This window comes from Cynocephalus volans, chromosome 5, assembly GCF_027409185.1.
Source record: "Cynocephalus volans isolate mCynVol1 chromosome 5, mCynVol1.pri, whole genome shotgun sequence".
Classification (NCBI taxonomy): Eukaryota; Metazoa; Chordata; class Mammalia; order Dermoptera; family Cynocephalidae; genus Cynocephalus; species Cynocephalus volans.
This window is the reverse complement of record NC_084464.1, coordinates 39,430,118-39,450,909: the sequence shown is the minus strand read 5'-3', so window position 1 is coordinate 39,450,909 and position 20,792 is coordinate 39,430,118. Positions and strand designations below refer to the sequence as shown.

Genomic DNA, 20,792 nt, shown 5'->3' with positions numbered 1-20,792 from the left:
TATGTCTCTTAAGTTCTTTGAATCTATAGTTTCTCTCTCTCTTCCTTTATTCACATTAGAAACTGGGTCATCAGTCTTGAGGTTTTCCACAGTCTGGATTTTGTTTCCCAGGGACTGCTAAGAATGAATGCACACATCAGAAAACTCCAGTTCCTCACTCCAATTTCTTCCTATTTCCAAATGGCAAAGCCCACAGATCAGCCAGCCTGCAAAACAAAAGCAGAATTTTCAGTTGGACCACCTGAAGTTTGAGTTTGTTGAGAGACTGGAATGGGCATGTGAGAGTACCAGATCCTTCCATTGTCAGCTTCCTTCAACAACACTGGCCATCTGTCTCTACAGTACCAAGTTCACTTGGTTTTAGAGCTTTGCCATTGCTGTGCCTTTAACTCCAGTGCTTTCCCCTCCAAAAATCATTTATGGCTGACCCTATTTTCACATTCCCATATCAAGTTGAAAGTGCCCTCTTCAGAGAGCCCTTCCTTGATCACCCCATCTAAAATAGCTTCCCATCTAGCCTTCTCCATCATATCATTCTGTTTTATTTTCTCATAAGTATAAGACATTTACCAATATTCAAAATTGTCTTGATCTTTTATTTGTTTGTTTGTCTCTCCCACTAGAATAAAAGCTCCATAATAAAAAAGACTTTGCCTATTTTGTATAGTTTGTATTTTCAGTGCCCAGTATAATGCCTGGTACATGGTAGATATTCAGTAAATACGTCTTGAAGTTTGTTCTAGATTCAGAAGTGGAATACTTAGGGATTGGATAATAATAACCAATTAAAAAAAAATTACCATATGCCAGAAACACGGTAAGTGCTCACTCAATACTCACAGCAATTCTATGAGAGGGTATTATATTATTATTTTCATTTTACTGATAAGCACAGTAAACAGAAGGTCTCAATCTCCTCAGTAGAAACTAGGGAACAACATACAGGGCCTGAATCATTCTGGAAGAACTGTGGCCTGTTATATCTTCATGAGTGATAAAGGAGGATTAATATTCTTTCAACATGGAAATAAGTCAGGAGCTGTAGTTATCCAGAAGAGAGCTGTGGATGAAGCCAAAGGTGGATATATCAATGTTTCCAGCTTCCTCTTAGCCTGGAGAATTGTTATGCATGCTCCCTTGGAAAGAAAACATTTCTGGCAGTAAGTAACAGGTAGATGGAGAAGCCAGCTACCTCTAATACTGCTCCCACAAAGGCAGTTCTAAAAACAAAGCACAGCTATTCTACCTGCAATGTAGACCATGCTTCCCCTCAAAAGAAAGGAAACTCATTCTAGAATACATGCAATAAGTGGGCAAACAGGCGTATTTGCTTTGGCTCTGAAAGTACATAACCATTCTGATTAATAACAAATAACTATTTTTGACAGGTATATCTTGCACACTTCTTCAATTACTGTTGTAAAATGTAATTGGTTTTTACCACATTCATTTTAATGTGGGAAAGGGGCAGGGAGAGAATGAACAAGAGTCTCAAAAATCTACTCATGCATCTGGGTTTTAGCCATGAAAGATTTCCAAACAGAGTGAAGCTTCATGTAACAAACAATGTGTTTTGAAAATTTACTTTCCAACAACATTGCTCTGTTTGTTCGAGAAGGAAATTTGATCTGGTCCTTCAAATAGATCCTATCGATGCTGGAGGAGAGGGTCTGGGGAGGTTGGACAGCCGACCTCAACTCACCCCATCCTCTACAGGTTCTTGACTCTGTCACAGGAAAGAATTCAAAGAGCAGAGTCAGAGTAGAAAGTGAAAACAGGTGTAATGTGAAGAGTAAGAAATACACACATCACAGGGAAAGTGGTGACAGGCTCCAGAGAGTGAGCAATAACCCCAGCAAGTTTAATACAAAAGTAAGAAATACACACTTCACAAAGGGCAGGCTGGCTCAAGAGAGTGAGCAGTTCGCTAAAGGTAGGTTTAACACAAAAAGTAAGAAATACACACCTTACAAGCAAAGTGTGGATTGGCTCCAGAGAGAATGAGCAACAGCCCCATTTTCTTCCTTGATTCAACTTTCATAGTTTGGCTATCTATACATATTCATGCTATCTAATGAATACTCAACTAAGGGGGAGGTTCCCAGTTAGCCTCACACATGCTCAGATGGTCTCTTTGGAGCACTCTCATTGATCAAATTCCAACATATACACTTAAAATACTCTAGGTGCTCTCTAGTGCCTCCAGTGGAAAGTCATTTATAGGACAAACAACTTTCTACTGAGCATGCTCAGCCACTGGAATTACATAAGTCTCACTCCTGCAGTCTCAATCTCCACGCGTTCGTGCTGAAAATATGAGCAACAAGCAACAGTAGCTCAAGACTCAGAGGAGGGGCTTGAGTCCCAGGGGAATGGCCCGAGACCCAGGGAAGTGGCCTGAAACCTGACCCCAGGGAAACTGAGCACCTCCTATCTCAGTATATTGCCAGATAAGAGTTGGTAAAGGCAGAAAATTATAAACTTCACTTCTTAAAGCTAAAACTATAATTCATGTTTCTTGTGTGTTAGTTTCTTAGCATTGTCTTCCATTAGTCCTCTTTGTGTTGTTTTATTATTAACAAACTATTGCTAATGAAAACTTGGCTAGAGCCAGAAACTGCAAGCCTTAGCAAAAACAAAAACCCCCAATTTTTTTCAGAGAAAGGTTTATTTATTCAAGTACAATTAAGAGCATGATTCTAAGTAGTTCAGTAGTTTAGAAACTTTTGGCATAATTGTGAATATTGAGAGTTTTCTATAGGACATAAAATTGGAGATAGGAAGAATGTAAATTCTTATTCATGTTGAGAAAAAAGACACAGTTGTCAGATTTATAACTGTGCTCTCCTTAAAAACTCTCCTGTTCTTTATTCTCCAAATTTAACAGTCTTGCAAAATTATTTGTAAAACAAGGAGAAACAACCATTTGTTAATTTCAGAATTCCAGAAAAATTAATATCTTCTGTGTAATGTAAACATCAATCTCATGACTCTGCTTATTAGTCATCCTGAAAATATTCTAATTTGGTTTTGTTACTCGCTATATAAGCATCTGCATTTTTGTTGTTGTTACACTGAAGAGTTTTACATTCAATGTAATCATTACTTTTGACCTAAGAATGATAAATAATCTGTCTCTTCATCTAGATTTTGCTTTACCAGAGGCAATTAGAATTGAAACTTTACCTGCATTGTACTACACTGACCAACCTTCTTTGGTTGTAGATTTTCTTGTGTCCAGGGAGGCTCATATCAGAACAAAAGGACTAATTACCACACTCAATATTATTCCATAGTATACAGTGTTAAAGCTTCTGTCTATGACGAATTCTTTACTCTACATGATCAAGAATTAGCACATGAGTTGCTAACGAAGCATTCACCGTATTCACTCATTCACCTTGATATTTTAAACTTCTAAGTTTTACAGTATATCTTCAAGAGGTTTTCAGCCCAATACAGAAATAAAATAGCTAAAACAAGAGATAGTAGCCAAATAAGTGAATAATGATATAATGTAACTCTTTATACAAATGTTAGAGAAATAGGTAATATCTAGATCTTCTTGGTGGTCATTTAAAGTTGAGTAAAATAAGAGCTTTGTATGAAAGTCATTCTACATCAATAGCATAGGAATACAATATATTTCCACTTTGAATCTCTGATGTCAGAGGAACATGCTTTGACTGGAAATCTTTCTACTTTCATTTATGGTTAATAGGTTCCTCTTAAAGTAGATCCTCTTGTCTAGCAAAAGGTAGTTCTTACGTGAAAAGTATTTTTCAACATTTTTGTTTTTACATTTGAAAAGACCTACTCTATTTTAGATTATCTGTAAAGCTTGGCTTCGGACTGAGGCCTGTTACATCATTATGTGGTCCCCAGTCAGCACTCACTAAGGACAGAGTTCAAGGCAAGATTATCATCTCACCATCTCTCTTCTGAAGAATTTCCCCAATGCCTCCTTAAATGGCCATTAAAGGTCACATTCTTGTCAGCAATCATATATATAAGAGAAACATTTCCATTTTGTCTGCTAGGTACGTCCCCCAAGTAGTTCAATTTTTATAGAAATTTCTTGCTTCACAGCAAATTCTACATTCTTATTCCTTGTTTTCCCACCTGAAGTCCATATTATGTAAATAGTCATTGTCCGCTATAACAGGGCAGCCTCCTTCCCCCACTCCACACGCACAACATGCACTAAGAGCCCTTTCACACAATATGTGGGTAAGATTATGGGTCAAGGAAGAACCCAGGAGAAGAGGTGGGTATTAAGATTGGCAGGAAAAATACTTATCAATATGTATGGGAAAAAATGAGCAAGAGGAAGAAATAAACAGTGTGAAGTCTGGGGTAAGAGATTTATGTGAATTAAAGAGCAAGGCAATAGGAAAGAACTAGAAATGTGATCTAAGATGGTGGTAATGGTGGGTAATGACACTAAGATGGGGTGGTGAAGCAAAAGAAAATCAAGGAGGAATGTGGACAGTGATAGCGATATAAAAAGAGAAACAGGGGACATAGCCAGTAGAATGGATACAGAGAAAAGATTATGATGATTGTGGGAGAGAATAGGAAAGGAAAGAGAGAAACACAGTATTTGTCAATAGATAGAAGAGTAACAAGGTCAAGGTCCATGAAGGAATAGAGTTCGTAGGCTGATCTATGAGGGATAAGCCTCATTGTGCAGTAAGCCATTCAAAAAGTCGGGAGTCATTTACAATGTTCCTGTCAAGATCTCTTATATTCCATCAGTTGCCTAAACACCTTTAAATTTTACTTTGCTTCAAATATGAACCATAACTTCGATGTAATTTTTTAACTTAACTTTTTTCCTTTCTTTTTTCCCCACTATTTACCTTTATCACATCTGTTAGCAAACAATGCTGATAACTACTTATTGTTCTTAGTTGCAGAAAACAATCCATCTAGCTAGTATAAATAAAATTGATTTCTTGTAAGTTCACAGAATTTCTTGGAGGCCAGAACCAAGCATGGTTACTGCACTGCCAGAATCATCCCCCCAAAAATACCCCATCCCAGAAAAATACCCAATCACACTACAAAACTGTTACGGTACAAATTCCACTGCTGCCACTCCCTGTTCCACAAAACCCTAGCCTTCCTGCCACTGTAGCTGCAGATAAATTAAAATACCCCAACAACCGTGCATGCCACAAGAGCATGGAGAATACTCATTTCTCCAAGTTTCACATAAGGATTCACATAAGTTTCACATACATTTTGCAGGAGCTAAGTCATACAGGAAATCCTGGGGACAAGGGGTTCTAGGAAATTTAGCTTTTATCTGTTCAGTCTCTAGTATGTAGGAAGGCACACTACAATGGGGTTAGAGAGGTACAGAGTAAGCCAATCTATATTATCAGTCACAGTTGATACTTGGTATGCATTTCGCCCTTTCTCCTTCTCAATTTAACTCTGATTTTGTTCAGATATCCACTACTCTTGCACATAACCTAGGTAACTCAGGGAATTTTGCCCACATTTTAAGTTCCAGGGGCAGTTCATAATCAGTTTAAGACAAGTAAGTAAATCCTGTGCCCTTATAGGTGATTGATTTATGAATTTAGGCTTAAACAAATTAGCATATAGCATTCCCCTGCTGACTATTATCAGTATAGAGTTGGGCAAGGAACCTAAAGTGACATAATTAGACTTTCATGATTGGGAGGAGGAGTAATGACCTCTCTTCAGTGTATGAACAAAGAACTCTTTGCTGTTTCTGGCAGCAATATTAACTACAGCTGTAAGGTTAGACAGTCTAAGGTCAATGCCAATACCTGATGGGGTAGAACCGTGCCAATCATAGAGAAATAAAGTCAAAGCCATGGTCAAACTCCCATCCTACTTCTGGACTTCTTTTTAAAGGAACTATTATGTACTGTTCTCAGCCAATTTAGATGGAATTTTTCCTTTTTTCTTTTGCAGCAAAATGATGCAGCCTGATGCAGGATACTCAATTAAACCTATTCTGCATGATCCCCTTCTCTATGATAAATCTCCTTTTCTGAGTCCTTTAGCCTCCTCCAGTCTGGGTTAGTTGCATTCTAGACTTCTTGCATAGCAGTCATCCTGTGGTTTTTATTTTTTTGAGCTCCTGGTTAGGATTCATCATTTTCTGAGTTCCATGTCCTTCTCTCTCTTCCTCCCTTTTCTCCCTGTAGTATATATTTAAATAACTTCTTAAAATGAAGTACATTGTATGTCAACATTCTGAGTCATCTTATGTTTGTAAGTGTCTTTCTTTTGAACTCACATTTGATTGATGGTTGACATAGCTATGAAATTCTGTATTAAAAACATTTTCCCTTCGGATTTTGAGGCATTATTTAATTATCTCCTAACATCCATCCAGTGTTGCCAATGAGAGGTCTGATGGAGCAAGAATCTCTTTCCTTAGTAGAAAATGCTCTGCCCACCACCACTACCTCCAGAAGCTTTTAGAATCTGATGGTTTGGTATCAGTCTTTTACAAATACATTATGCTAGGCGCTTTGTGTACCCTTTCAATCTGAAGCCTCGTGTCCCTCTTCAGAGCTATGAAAATCTTTTCTATTATGTTTTCCTTTCTTTCTTTATTTTTTACACAAATACTGGGTCTTGCTATGTTGCCCAGGCCAGGGTGCGGTGGCTATTCACAGGCGCGATCCCATTACTGGTAGCACGGGAGTTTTGACCTGCTTCGTTTCTGACCTGGGCCTGTTTACCACTCCTTAGGCAACCCGGTGGTCCCTGCTCCCAGTAGGTCACCATATTGATGCCAAACTTAGTGCAGACACCCAGTTGGCATGGGGCACTACAGCCCAGAACTCCTGGGCTCAAGAGATCCTCCAGCCTCAGCCTCCTGAGTAGCTGGGACTATTGGCACGTGCCACCGTGCCCAGCGCTCTACTATTTATCTGATAATTTCATCCCTCCATTTCTTTCTGGAATTTTCCCCAGTTAGTCATCGGGTGATCAGAATTGGCTCTTGTAATTTCTCATGACTCTACCTGTGGCATGTTTTAGGAAATTTCCTCCATCACATTTTCCAGTTTTTTGGTTTCTTTGAGGGATGGGAGGGGAAAAAAGACTTTAAGAACATTTTCTTGTTCTTTCTTTTACTTTAGCATGGTGTTCCGGTTTATGGATGTAATATACTTTAAACATTTTCCAGGTGTATTAAACTGCTTATTTTTTAAAGTTCTCTTCTATTCTAAGAATAACTTATTCATTCTATGGTCTTTTAATATTCCTGGTTGATATTTCATATTTACTCTAAAAATACTGAGTAGGTAGTGTGGGTTTTCTTTCATATTAGGTAAGTAATTATAGGGCAGTGACCTTGAGATCTTGCACATATTCATATAGGCCACACAGGCAATGGCTTGAATCTGAGTCTTGGCAGAATGCCCTGGGGTGCTCCTGGAATACAAGAGGATGGGAGGCTTGTGAAGAGCTGCTACAAGGCCATCTGCCACTCACCTTCCTATCTCACTTGGGAAGTCGTCGTTGCCTTTCAGGTTCTGATGAGGTATGAGACATTTCCCACTCCCACTCAGGGTATAGCTGCATAGTATAAACCACCTACCTGCAATTTAAAATTGGCTCCTTAGCAATGGGGTATCCCATAACTTGTATTGCAGTCATTTCAGCCCCTTCTGTTTGGGTGTCAACCTTTTTTAGTGTGTAGGACAATAACTCAGGGAGCTGACATCTGGTTATTCTTCCTTTTCTTATCAGGGTAAGTAATAAGCTCTCTGAATCTAAAAGTGGTACATTATATCTTCACAACTGATTCTATCAGTTTGTCCTTGGCCTTGCCTACCTCTGTGTGCTTGACAGCAATTCTGTTCACTATCCAGATTTCCTTTGGGTAATTATTCTGTGAACTCTGTGTGTTATGGAGGAGGACATATTTAGTGAACAGACTTTGCTTTAGGGAAAGTGTTCTTAACCTTTCTTGTGCCATAGACTCTTCTTTGACGGTCTGTGAATTATATCTTTGAATTCCTGAAAAATACATTACGTTTAGTGCTATATGGCTAGTGTCAGAAACAGTGACTGGCTCATAACCTGCTAGAAAAAGTTTGTTGAATAAATTAATTAATGGTGGCTGTTACTACACTATATATTAGGTGTGATGTAATATCTACAGGTATACATTTATAAATATAATTCTTCTCAAACACGATAAACTCTTGAAGGGGAGGAGAGAGATGTTTGTATTCGTCTTTTAAAAAGTATTATCAATTTTCAAGTGTCTTTGTGTTGAGTACATGGAGGTCCCAGAGAGCTGGACTCCCACTCCCGTCCCACTCCTGGTGGGCTGGAAAAGTACTGGCTGTCCTCATCCTTCACTCCCATTCTCTGTAAATATTTCCTCGCAAATATTTCCATTTTAATGTTCGTATGTTACTTATTTTAAAAGTTAAAGCTAACAACGACTTAATGGGAGATTTCGCTGGGATTAAAAAAATTAAAAGGAACCTAGGTATGAAGTGGTAATCACTATAACAGGAAGCGAAGCTTAAGCTCTACTAAGCTCTACTGTCCAGTACGGGGTTCGAACCCGTGACCTTGGCATTATTAGGACCTTGCTCTAACCAACTGAGCTAACCGACTGCCTGCTGAAGGGTGGCTCCGTACTTGGACTTTAAGACTTTAAATAGCACTGACTTGAAATTTTTTTTTAACAAAACGTACAGTAATTTCTTCAATCTTACTTCCTCAGCCCCCCTCTTTGTTAAAAGAAAAGAAAAACAAACAACAACAACAGCAATAAAAAACAAAGAAAGCAAGCTTTGCCTTTATCAAGAATGATACTCCGATAGGAAGGACACAACTGAAGTAAGTACTCAGAGATGGGTTTTTCCCTCCTGCTCGCGAAAGCCGAGAAAAACGCAAAGCTGCTGGAAGGCAGATTAGGAAATTGACCCACTGAGTAGCCAAGGGGGTCGTGAAGGATTTTGAACTGTGGAAACTTGGAGCTTGCCCTCAAAACATAGTAAGCAATTTAGTTATCAGCACAATACCTTAAAAAAAAAAAAAAAAAAGGGCCGACCCTGTGGCTCACTCGGGAGGGTGCAGCGCTGGGAGTGCAGTGGCGCTCCCACCGCGTGTTCGGATCCTATATAGGGATGGCCAGTGCGCTCACTGGGTGCTGATGACACCAAGCCAAGGGTTGCGATCCCCTTACCGGTCACAAAAAAACGACGATACCTGATTTCTCGGTTTCTGTTAAGGATGGCAGTTAAAAGAGGGTAATGTTTCTGCTAAAGGAAAAGGGGAATAATACTTAATGAGAATTTACTACTTGTCAGGCATTTGGCTAGATAATTTGTAAACAGTATTGATTTTAATTCTCACCATTGCCCTATGATTATGAATTAATATCTCCATTTTATGAACAAGGAAATTGAAATTCAAAGAGAGTCGATGGGAAAACCAGAATAAGAATAGATAATCCCTGGGTTCCAAAGTCTGTGCTCTTTTCTCTTTTAGACACCAGTCTACAAGTTCTCTTAACTTTAAAGTGGTAAGAATTTAACATGCTGTGAAGATGGCATTTCAGATCAGTGAAGAGACAGATTATTCAATAAATGTGTTTATAAGAAAACTAAGCTGGAAAACATTCCACATGAAAAAGCTCTAAAATGAACCCAAGAAATAGTAATGAACAAAACCTTGTATGAATAATTGAGAAAGTCAGATCTGAAGTGAAACAATCAGCTGTTTCTTAAGACAGGTAGAGAAGAAAATAAATTGAACTTGGAAATTACTGTGGTGTTGTGAGAATAAAATGAACCTACTCTTTTGGGTTGTTCCCAGCATTGCTGTGCCATAATTCAGCTATTGTTTTTCAGTATTTTATATTTAATAACAGTCATAGCTAAAATCTTATACAGCAATTATTATGTACCAGGCACTATTTATATGTTTTAAGTGAATTAACATATTTAACATAATGACTAACTTGTGAAGTGCATATTATAATCATGCTCATTTTACAGGTAAAAACTGAGGACAGAGTTTAGAGTCAGCATTCTGGTAGTACAGCTCTAGAAAACTTTCTTTAAACTACAACACTACTCTGCTTCTTAAAGTCGTGTTCATCATTTTGGCCAGTGGATAACTATAGTCTTAGGAATCTTCCTATTCAAGCAACAAAATTCATAACCTCCTGATTTCTTCCCTATGATGTTAAAATTGCGCCAATTTTCAATTAATATTAATCTCCTCATAATTAATATTGTATTTGGATTATGGGTCTGTGTAGACAACCGGCACCCAAGAGGAGATGGTAGGGAATTGAAGAGGAATCACATTTATAGGATCAGGAGGACTTCACAGGTTGCTGACCTTTGAAGTCCCTTGGTTTATTTTAGGTTCTTTTTATAAGCCAGTAAAAATAACATATTATACTGATTAAGCCAGTTATGTTTGGTACAAAGCTGTTTATAGAACACTTTCTGTTGCTATGGCACTTGAAAGTTCATGACTAACTAGTTATCAGCAAAATAAGAGCATAAATTCCTCCTTTACAAAGTTTTCAGGGTCCCAGGTTCAATCGAAGGTCAGACCTCAAGGGGATTGAGAAGGGTGAAGCAGGCAAATGGGAAGCCAGCCTTGCTGGCATAATTCCCATAAAATAACAAGGACTTTGTCAGCTTGTTATTTAGTGCCTCACAGGTCTTTTTTTTTTTTTTTTTTTTTTTTTTAAAGATGAGTGGTAAGGGGATCTTAACCCTTGACTTGCTGTTGTCAGCACCACACTCACCCAGTGAGCCAACCAGCTATCCCTATATAGGGATCCGAACCCACGGCCTTGGTGTTATCAGCACCACACTCTCCCGAGTGAGCCACAGGGCCAGCCTCTGTGCCTCACAGGTCTGATAACTCCTTCCCCAGATGAGGAACTCTGAGCATCAGCCATGCGCACTGCACTATCACAACAAAGATTCTTTCTAGGAATTTTACTTTAATTATTTAGTAATTCACTTCTTTTCCTTAAGTTCCCCAATAAGGAAAGAAGAAATACTGATGGCAAAGACCCTAGAAATTGATTGATTTGATCTCTTTCTTTGGTTCTTTTTGAATTTTTTTTGTTTTTATATTATACAAGAATTATATATAGGAGTTCATTGTAAAAAATCCATAAAATTGGCTAAACAAAAAGAAGAAAATATACATGGTTCATATCTCACCATCTAAAGGCAGTTATTATTTAGCACATTTGTTGAATGGGCTTCAAGATATGTGTACTCATGGGGTTTAGATTTTTAAGATTTTTTTTTTAATGTCAGACTTACAGAAGTACAAAGTAATACAAAGAACTCCTGTATATTCTTCATTCAAATTTGTCAGTTGTTAACACATTGTATTAGTCTGTTTTCTGTTGTTTATAACAGAATGCCTGAGACTGGGCAATGTATTTCTTACAGTTTTGGGGGCTGGTAAGTCCACGGTCCAGGGTTCGCATCTGGTGACAGCCACCTTGTTGTTGGTGACTCTCTCCAGCAACATGGTGTATCACAAGCAGGCAAGAACTCTCTCACCTGCTTTCCTTAGAAAGCCACCAGTCCACATCTATGATAACCCACTAAATCATTATCCCATTAATCCATGAATGGACAGAATCCTCATGATCCAATCACCTCTCAAAGGCCCCCACTTCAAATACCATAATCAGATTTTCCACCCTTTTAAAACAGTTACAATGGGGATCAAGCTTCCCACACATGAACTCTAGGGACACATGTAACTCATAGCGCACATTTTCTGCATTTGTTTGGTTTCTCCTGCTTTCGTATATATTTTTTCCATGAACCATTGGAGAGTTAGTTGCAGACAGTGTATTTTTAAAGACATAACATTCATGAATGCAAATTTGTTGTGCTCTAGTTTGTCACTTAATATTTCCTTCACATATTTTCATGAGGAACAACACATTGCCATACCAAAGAGTGGGAGATAAAAAAATATTTGTTGAATTTATACACAATTTCCTTTGATTATTGAGCAGCTTGGGAACCCAAATTCAAACCTCTTTGAATATCATATGGCTTAAGAGAGAAAGTGCTTTGTTCACATTATAAAAGAAAATTAAGGATATCATCTTCACCATTTCCTTCCACTTGTAGCATATTTGCTTCCACTTTGTACAATAAATAAGTTTCCAAATTCGTCTCCTGGCTAGCAGGACCAACTCATTTAAAAATAAGCTCTGATTTTAACAGTGTACAAAATTGAAAATGCAATTTAAAATATTCAAGATATACTAAGAGAATAACAATGAGTAAATAGCTATGCTCTCTTTTGTGTAAAAAAGAACAAATAAGAATTAATATAAATATTTATATGTATATGCATAAAGAAAACCATATATGAAAAATGAAGGGGAGAGTTTACTCAGGGTAGGTGGTGGTGAGAACTGGGCTGATGGAGAATAAGGATAGAAAGGAGACTTTTCAATATATCTTTTTTTAGTTTCTGCTTTTAATGATGTGAATGTATTATTTATGCACAAACCTTAAATTAGAAAAATATTTTAAAAATTATGTATCTTTCTCATGTTAGAATAAGTGTTCAGAACGTGTAAAACAAAGATCTTTGTGATTCTTGCTAATGAAGTTTTGAAAAATGTTTTTCTTATTTTTTAATTGTGTTTTCTCTTTGACTGAACTGGGGAAGGCAGAATGATCCAGGGTAAATGGTATGAAGGGAAGGTAGTTTTAACAGAAGTGTGAAATCATATCTAAATGATGTATAACTAGGTTTCACTTCAAGGCTGGCTCCATGGCTTAGCTGGTTAAAGCACCTGTCTAGTAAACAGGAGATCCTGGGTTCAAGTCCCAGTGGGGCCTTCTCTCTGGCAAACTATCTAGGTTTTTGAAATTTCACCTGGTGCAAAATATCATTACTGTTTGAATAGAAGTCAACTTGGACTTCCACCCAATAAATCTGATATTCAGGCCTTAAGCTTTGCTGGAAAAGTAGGAGTGATGGAGTACAGATGTGGAAAGTGGAACAGTTTCATAAAACGCTGGAGACATTTAAGGTTCAGAATATTTGTCCTAGTTTCAGTGATGGAGAGGCAACAGATTTAGAAATAGGCCCTTTCAGACATTCTTGGGATTTTCCTGATTACTGAGAGAGATTTAATTATGTTTGAACCTTCACATTTGGAGTAGAGTTGGCACTCAATAACATTTTTTCAATGGACCACTAAATGCCTAATAGCTTTTCTAATCTCAAAGCAATGTGTAGAAGTCTGTGTCAATTAGCTTTGAGGAGCAATGGACAATGCATTGAAGACAGTTGATCCACAGTCAGTGAGAGAGTTTAAATCCTCTACCTTTGACCCTCCCTAGCTATTTTTCACACCTCCCAGTAAACCTGCAGTTTCCCTTGGCACTTTTGCTTTATAGTAGGTAATAAGGACAGTTGGTTCCAGAAGACCACAGCTGAGTCTGCAGAGTTTGGAAGTAGTTTTTTGTAGTGTAGTTGTTATCACCTTCCCCTCACACAACCTAAAGTTCCCTGGTTGAACACCAGGTGGAAACACCTCCAAAGATCATTTCTCTTTCCCCAACATTTTCCATTGTCACCATGCCTTACCTTTTACTTTCTTAGGGAAAATTCAAATCAATTCACCAAAGTTTATTCAGTGTCCAGTGTTGGGAATTAACACCTGGACCTGAAGGAGAAAGAAACACAAACTGTTCTAAGATAACAACAGGCCTACATTAAGAGCACAAAAAAGGAGCTGTCCATTGAGGTTCCAGGCCAAGTGACATTTGGCCCTTGAGGAAGGAGGTTCTGTTTGAATAAAGAATACCTTAGGTTGGGAAAGAAACAGTGTTTCAATTAGAAAGAAGTTCTTTTAACAAAGACACAACTGTGAATGTTCAGGCCTTGTTTACAAATTGTTTATAGGATAATAATTGTCATTTAGTACTTTTAAGTACTCAGCTCTTCGTAGGTACATGATATCACTGCATCAGATTCAATTCCACTTTAAAGGGTCTTTTTAAATATCGGTCTTCTCCATTACTGTATTTTATAAAAAATAAATAAATAAATGTCAGTTTTCTGACACATTTGCACTTCCACATGCTCAACAAAGGAGTAATCAATCTGTTGGGCCATTACAGTAAAGGAGCAAGAAGCTCCTCGAGATGCAATCCATTGCTTGCAGAATTCTGTGCACATTACTATGGATGGGGGATTGGGCATTTGTAGAATCTGACATATAATTTGAAGAAATATCTTAGGATGCCAAAAGAAATAGAGCAGGTAAACAGAAACACCTTACTCTTCAGGGTTTCATATCTTTTTTAGACATTTAATGTGAAAATATGTCTAGAAAAACTCCAAGAATTCAGGTCTCAAAATGCCTTTTTCATTTGCCTCCAGTCTATTTTTAGACATTTTATGTCTTTTGTCACTAACCATTCTTCTTTTAAGATGACATCACAGTCTCCTCTTTTAAAAAAATTCAATGATATCCTGAACCCAAATAAGAAAAGCGGTTATTACAATACCCAATTTTAAGGGGATCCAAACCGGTGACCTCGGTGTTAGTAGCACCTCACTCTCCCAAGTGAGCCAACCATCCAGCCACGGTTACCTTCCTTTAGATTCAGATACACCTGTGTGATGGGCTGGGGCCTCTGCTGCAACTGCATCTGTTCAACTTCTGCCTCTTCTCAATCCTGCTCCTCTCACCCTCTAACAAGTGTTGATTTTGAGAGTATTCCCTATATACCTCCTGCACGGAAATCTCCATTCAGTGTCTGTTTCCCAGGGAACTGACCAATGACAAAAAGCAAGTGAATGATGCCTACTTTGACCTCTGAGGTCAAAGTAAGTATGAATGTGGCCTAGTCTTTCGGAGATCATTTACCATAGCAAATGCCCTAGTAAAGCAATAATGATAATGATAAAAATAATATTCTGCTCTGCAAACTTTCAGTGTTTCTACCACAGAATAAGACAAATGAAGACACCTACTAGTTGATTGAAAAAAATGTACAAAGTTAGTGGAAGGTGCTAAAGAACTGGAAAAATTTATATAATTTATAATGTTAAAAGCAAAAAACTGAAATGGAAAGTTAGAAAATAAATGGCAAGTTTGGCTAGTCAAAGGATATGATTCTCATTTCTAGGGAAAAACATGGTGTAAGTACTAAATATATTATGTACTAGTAGTGCATATCCAAAAGGATACCTTATGTTGTACAGTATAGATATATATGCACACATATATGTCTAAATGAAGGGAGAGGGTATAAGGAAGTCTTTCTAAATGTACATAGGCCAGTTAACTTTTGAAAATATTACAACCCCTAGCTAATAGACAGAAACAGTCATGGTAGGAGGAAGAGAGATGTAGAATATTGCCAGGTGAGCAGAAGATAAATCAGGAATTAGCTGTTCTACATTTTAATGTATGTAAATTACACCTTGATTAAAAGAAAAAGAAAAAAAAACCTCTTTACTGGATGACATCTACATTCCAAGGTTAGTCTCCAACCGCTCTAATTTCTCTCATCACGTTTAGATGAAAATAATCTTCTCCTCTTTACCAGACACATCCTTCCTCCCTGAGGCAGCTCATATATTCTTGATTTCGTCTCAAAGACCATGACCACTCCTTTCAGTCCCAATGACAAAATCTCTTTTCTAATCAGTCAACAACCGTCATACTTCTTTTCATCTAGCAAGTCTCAGATCTGGTGTCGTTTTCTCTAAGAAGCCTTCCTTGATGGGCACTCGGGTAGTTTGCAATTTTTTGGTTGATATGAGCAGGCTACTCTGAACACTGCGAGCATTATAGCAGATATATTTGGTGAACGCATTTTTGCTGGTAAATATCCGTCACTGGGATGTGATATTGTTTATTTCAATAAATGGGCAATGTGAACGGAACAACAACGCTACAATCAGAATATTTTCCACAGAGAAAAAGAGAACGAAGATTTCTAAACCCAAGGCATCAAGGAGTATTTACTCCTATTCTCAGAGAAAAACTACTCCCCTCACAGGGTTTCCGTAGTGTAGTGGTAATCACGTTCGCCTAACACGCGAAAGGTCCCCGGTTCGAAACCGGGCGGAAACACGTATCTAGGTTTTTTTTTTTTTTTTCTTCCCAATTGGATTCTACGCACTAACCTGTGCGTTTGTTTTTCGGTCCCAGACTTAAAAATATACACGAACTTTTTGAGCTCCTTTTGAGGCCTAGGACTTTAAAACGAAAGATTCGTAACGCCAGGAGGCGGAAGCCCGTGTCGCCCCACCTTCCCCTGCCCCAGAAAGTAGCCCACCCCTCTTTCCCCCCTCCTACTGTCACTCGGAGTCCGTAGGCTCTCAGGGGCACGGGTGGTGTCAACCCCAGGAGGCGTCCATGGCCCAGGGCCCAGCCTGCGCCAGGCAGGTAAGACTTGGAATCCCGAGAAAGGGATGTGCGGGTTTCCAGCAAAGTGACTTTCTCATGAACCTCTAAAAAAGAAAAGAGGTCCCACCCTAAATGCAGCAGCGACCGCCACAGTATGTCAGTTAAAGGATAGCAGAGGTCTCTGACAATTACTATTAATACCATTTACACTATTAGTACCATAGAAGATTTCCAGAAATCTTCAGGATGAAGAGTTGTGAGGAGAGGCGGATTGAGAGGTGAAGAGACTCCTTCCTTCGAGAACCGCCTGGGTATCTGTCTGGATTGGACAAAGGGGGCTCTTATCTTGATTTTTGTGACCTTCTCTTCTCACCGGGAAGTTCCTCTTCAAAGGCATCAACGCGAAGGTCTCCCACTTCTCAGCGACCAGCATCCAGCTCTGCTCCAAGCGGGCTCCCAGCAGGCGGAGACCATCTCATTCCATTTCTGGAATCAGTTTAGTGTCCGCGCCGTTTGCAGAATGTATCGGGAATAAGAAAGGAAAAGAGGAACGGGTTAAAAAGGTTAGAGACTTATTTGTGTGTTTCATCACATATTTTGCTAAAAATCCCGAGCTGTAGGAAGACAGTTTTCCTTCTGGTGTGGACAGACACTAGAAAAAGTGCTTCCACTTTCCTAATCCACATTCAGAGAGATTATTTCATCGTCTTGTCGCCTAGTGTTACACTCAATTAACATCCGCGCCTGCACTAAGTGGCCACAAGAGGGTGGCAGAGACTGAGATCTCCGGATGGGGAGCTAGAGCTCAGAATTTGTCAAGATCACCGCCCCCTCCTCCCCGCGGACTAAGAGGAATCTTAAGATCCTTCTGATAACACGAATTCTTTTCAACCTTTTGGAGGAAATTTAATTGATTTCCTTAGAGGTTGACTTACACCAGATCTCAGATTCTGGGTATTTTGACGGGATAAAGAGAAGAGGAGGCAGAAACTAGCAATTTTAGACTTTAATATATGCTACACATTTTACAGATGTTATATTATATTCTATAATACTCATGATATGTAACTGCCTGAAATGCCCTGCATGTCCAACCCTTGAGTACTTCCCCACCCACAAGTCACAGCTCGCTATCTCTTGCAGTCTATGCTCCATTCTTGGGGTCTCTGTGCAGCCAGTCTCTCTCCCACCACTGGACTTTGCATATGAAGTCCCCTCTGGCTGAAAAGTTTTGCTCTTGCCTAGTTACCTCTTGTTCATGATTAGATTTCAGCTATATTATTATTTCTTTAGGAAAGACTTCATTAAAGTCCCTAAGTGAAAGTCCTGTATTCCTCATACTACCGTGTACTCTCTTCCCTTGCACATTTTACATTTATCAATGTGATAACTAAATTAACGTCTGTCTCCCTGGAATGTAAGTTGCATGGGGGGACAGGAGCAATGTCTGTTCTTGCTCATCAATGAATCCACACTGCTTGCACATTACCTACTACATAATAGTCACTCAATGGATACTGGTTGAATGAAAGAATAAACTCTTACTATGATTCTCTGAGGAAAGTATTACTTTCCTAATTTTAAGTTGAGACACTGAGGCTTGTAGCGATCACCTACCTTGCCTGAGTGTGGAGCAAGAATGTTAGTTAAGATTCAAACAAGGGCATTCCTGACTCCATGCACTTGCTCATTCTTTAATATCCTACTGGATGTATGTATATTTTTCAAATTTCCAGGGCCTTATATTTGCAGTTTCCATGTCATGTTGTTAAAACTAATAATGGGAAAGAAATTGCTAGAACAGTAGTAATAGCTACCATTTATTACCAGCCATTAAATCAAGTATTTAGTAATCTTCATTTATAAACTAACAAAGCAAGCCTAAGGGGTAGGTGCTATTATGATTTACAGTCATTTACCTGTTTTGTAGATGTAGAAGCTAAAGAGTGGGTAGATTAAATAACATAAATAACTTGCTCAAGGTCACAGTAGTTGCAGAATTTGGAGCTAGTCTTTTTATCCACGTGTGTCCGAGGCTGAAGTGTTCCTCACTATCACAGTTTGCTGGAAGAAGGAAGGGTCTACAGAAATACACAGGTATTAAGAAGGTATCAAGAGTTCAGATTCCCCAGAAAACCCAAATAACTAAGAGGGTGAGATTGAGCATACATTATGAAAGTGATTTCGACAGTATAGGAAGAGGTAGAGAAAACCCAGTATAAAGAGACTCTGAGGATGTGGAGGGTAACCAAAGATAACTCTCAAAAACATTATGCTTGTTACTTGTACTGCTCTTCTGGAGGAAAGGAGAAAATGCATTTCACAATAAAAGGAGAGTTGAATTTTTTCATGTAACAGAATGGGTATAAAAAATGGTACCGATGTTGAGTCAAGGTTTCCTAAGGCAAATTATACAGATTGCTGTCCTTGAATGTATGCATCAGAAAAATTCTACTCAGATATACGGGTTTTTTGATGGATGCTGTTTGGTTTGGTAGCAGGAACTATCCCACTTCCCCTATATTCCTCTCTTTTTCACACTTCAGCCAACATTGCCTCCTTGCCCCTCCCCCTCAACCACATTCCCTTCCTCCAAGACATCCCTGAAAGAGAAGAAAGACCTCTAGGCAGGAAATCTGAACACTGGGTTTCAATCTTGGTTTTATTATGTTGTGATCCTGGGAAACTCAATGACCTCCCTGGATCTCATCTTCTTATCTGCAAATGAAATAATAAAACCTATCTTGTGTATTTTCAGCAAATTTTTATTGAGTGTTGTCTATATGCCAGACTCTCTTCTAGGTACTAGGAATCTAGCAGTAAACAAAAATTCCTGCCCTCCCTCATGAAGTTTACATTCTAATAGAAAAGAAAGATAATACACTAAATAAATAAGTTATATAGTACATTTAAGAAATGATCATAAGTGCTATGGAGAAAAATAAAGCAAAGAATTGTGGAGGATACCAACATTAATAAAGCACATGTATTTCGTAGGGCCTTAACCTGTAGCTTAGTAGGACCACAGTCCTTAGTTTTAGAAAGGCCAAAGCCCTTAGTTTAGGCTTTATCTTATAGGACCTTTATTTTAGTGGGGGCCACAGCCCTGTAGTTGTTAGCAGGGCCAAAGCCCCGTATTTTAGGGAATAGCCTAACTTTTAAAAAATTACACACAGAAATGCTAAGCTTGGGAAATAACCATAAAAACACTTTCACAGGACTAAAAAGTCTCTGGCGTGGAGAAGAAAATTGTAACACAGCAAAAGTGCTTGCTGTAAGGGCAGTCGTCCTTGGTGCAGCTAAACCTAATGATGGGAAAATATGTGAGCTAAAAGCTTCAAGGCTGCTCTGCTAATGAGTGGTTGGTTCCACATTTCACCTTCAGCTGTTTCTTTAAGTTCCCTAGGGAACTAAGTGTTGCCATGACAATTATCTTATTGTTTCTTTTTTATGTCACACAGCTTAGTTTTATGACTCCTTTGATGGTAAATTGCTTAAACTATTTTTAAGCTGCACCTGCTTTAATGAAAATTGTCATGTAGCCAGTTTGTTAATATTTTCGCTATGACTGATTAACCGCCTGTGTTCTTTTCTGTAACTTTTTGCCTGGACAATAAAAACTGAGAGAAAACCTGATTCAATGTTATTCCTAGGAATCCTTCTCTCTTGAAGGAATTGCTCCTGAGATTAACCCCTTCTGGGCCTCTCACTGCTCTGGAGAAATGGGCTTTGAGTAATCCTTTGAGGTGACAAGAATGAGGAGGAAAAGTGCTGCAATGAAAGGGTCTTATAATTTTAGATATAATGTTCATGGGGTGTTTTGCTGATAAGGTGATATTTGAGAAAAGACCCAAAGTAGGTAAGGAACTGAGTCTTACAATATATCAAAGCAAGAGTATTCCCAGCAAAGGGAATAGTCAGTGCAAAGGCCCTAAGGCAGTGATGTGCCTTATATATACAAGGAAAAACAAGAAGGCCAATGGCAACTGCAGCAGAGTGAAAAAGGAGGAGAGCAGCTGGAGATGTGAGATCAAAGACAACCCTGTAGGCTCAGTGAGGACTTCGGCATTTATTTTGATGAAATGAGATGTTGAGTTTTGAGCAAAACTGTGCCACAAAGTATATTAGGTTCAAAAGGATCTCTCTGACTGCTTTGTAGAATGTTTTGTAGGACTGGAAAGGGTGGAGGAAGGGAAACCTGTTAAAAGATTTTCATCAGAGATGAAGGTGTCTTGAACCAGGCTGGTAGCAGTTAAGTTGGTGAGAAGTTTGGCAGATACAGATACACTCAGAAGGTAGAACAAAGAGACTTCCCTCATATATGTGGAATAAGAGAATAATTAAAGTCAAGGGTGCTGCCAAGATGTTTTGTCTAAATGTCTGAAAAGTT

At 38.6% G+C, this 20,792-nt stretch overlaps 2 protein-coding genes and 2 non-coding genes across 4 annotated transcripts in view; 3 read left to right on the top strand and 1 right to left on the bottom strand.

The window, feature by feature from the left end:
- LOC134377918 (histone H4) overlaps positions 1 to 20,792 on the bottom strand; it is a 734,914-nt gene that overhangs the window by 124,668 nt on the left and 589,454 nt on the right. The window lies entirely within an intron of this gene.
- Positions 1 to 20,792, top strand: part of LOC134377893 (zinc finger protein 184) — a 944,311-nt gene that overhangs the window by 672,092 nt on the left and 251,427 nt on the right. The gene's annotated exons all lie outside the window — the stretch shown is intronic.
- On the top strand, positions 12,796 to 12,869 carry TRNAT-AGU (transfer RNA threonine (anticodon AGU)). Its single transcript has one exon. It is a non-coding gene; the product is annotated as a tRNA-Thr (tRNA).
- Positions 16,054 to 16,126, top strand: TRNAV-AAC (transfer RNA valine (anticodon AAC)). The gene has a single exon. It is a non-coding gene; the product is annotated as a tRNA-Val (tRNA).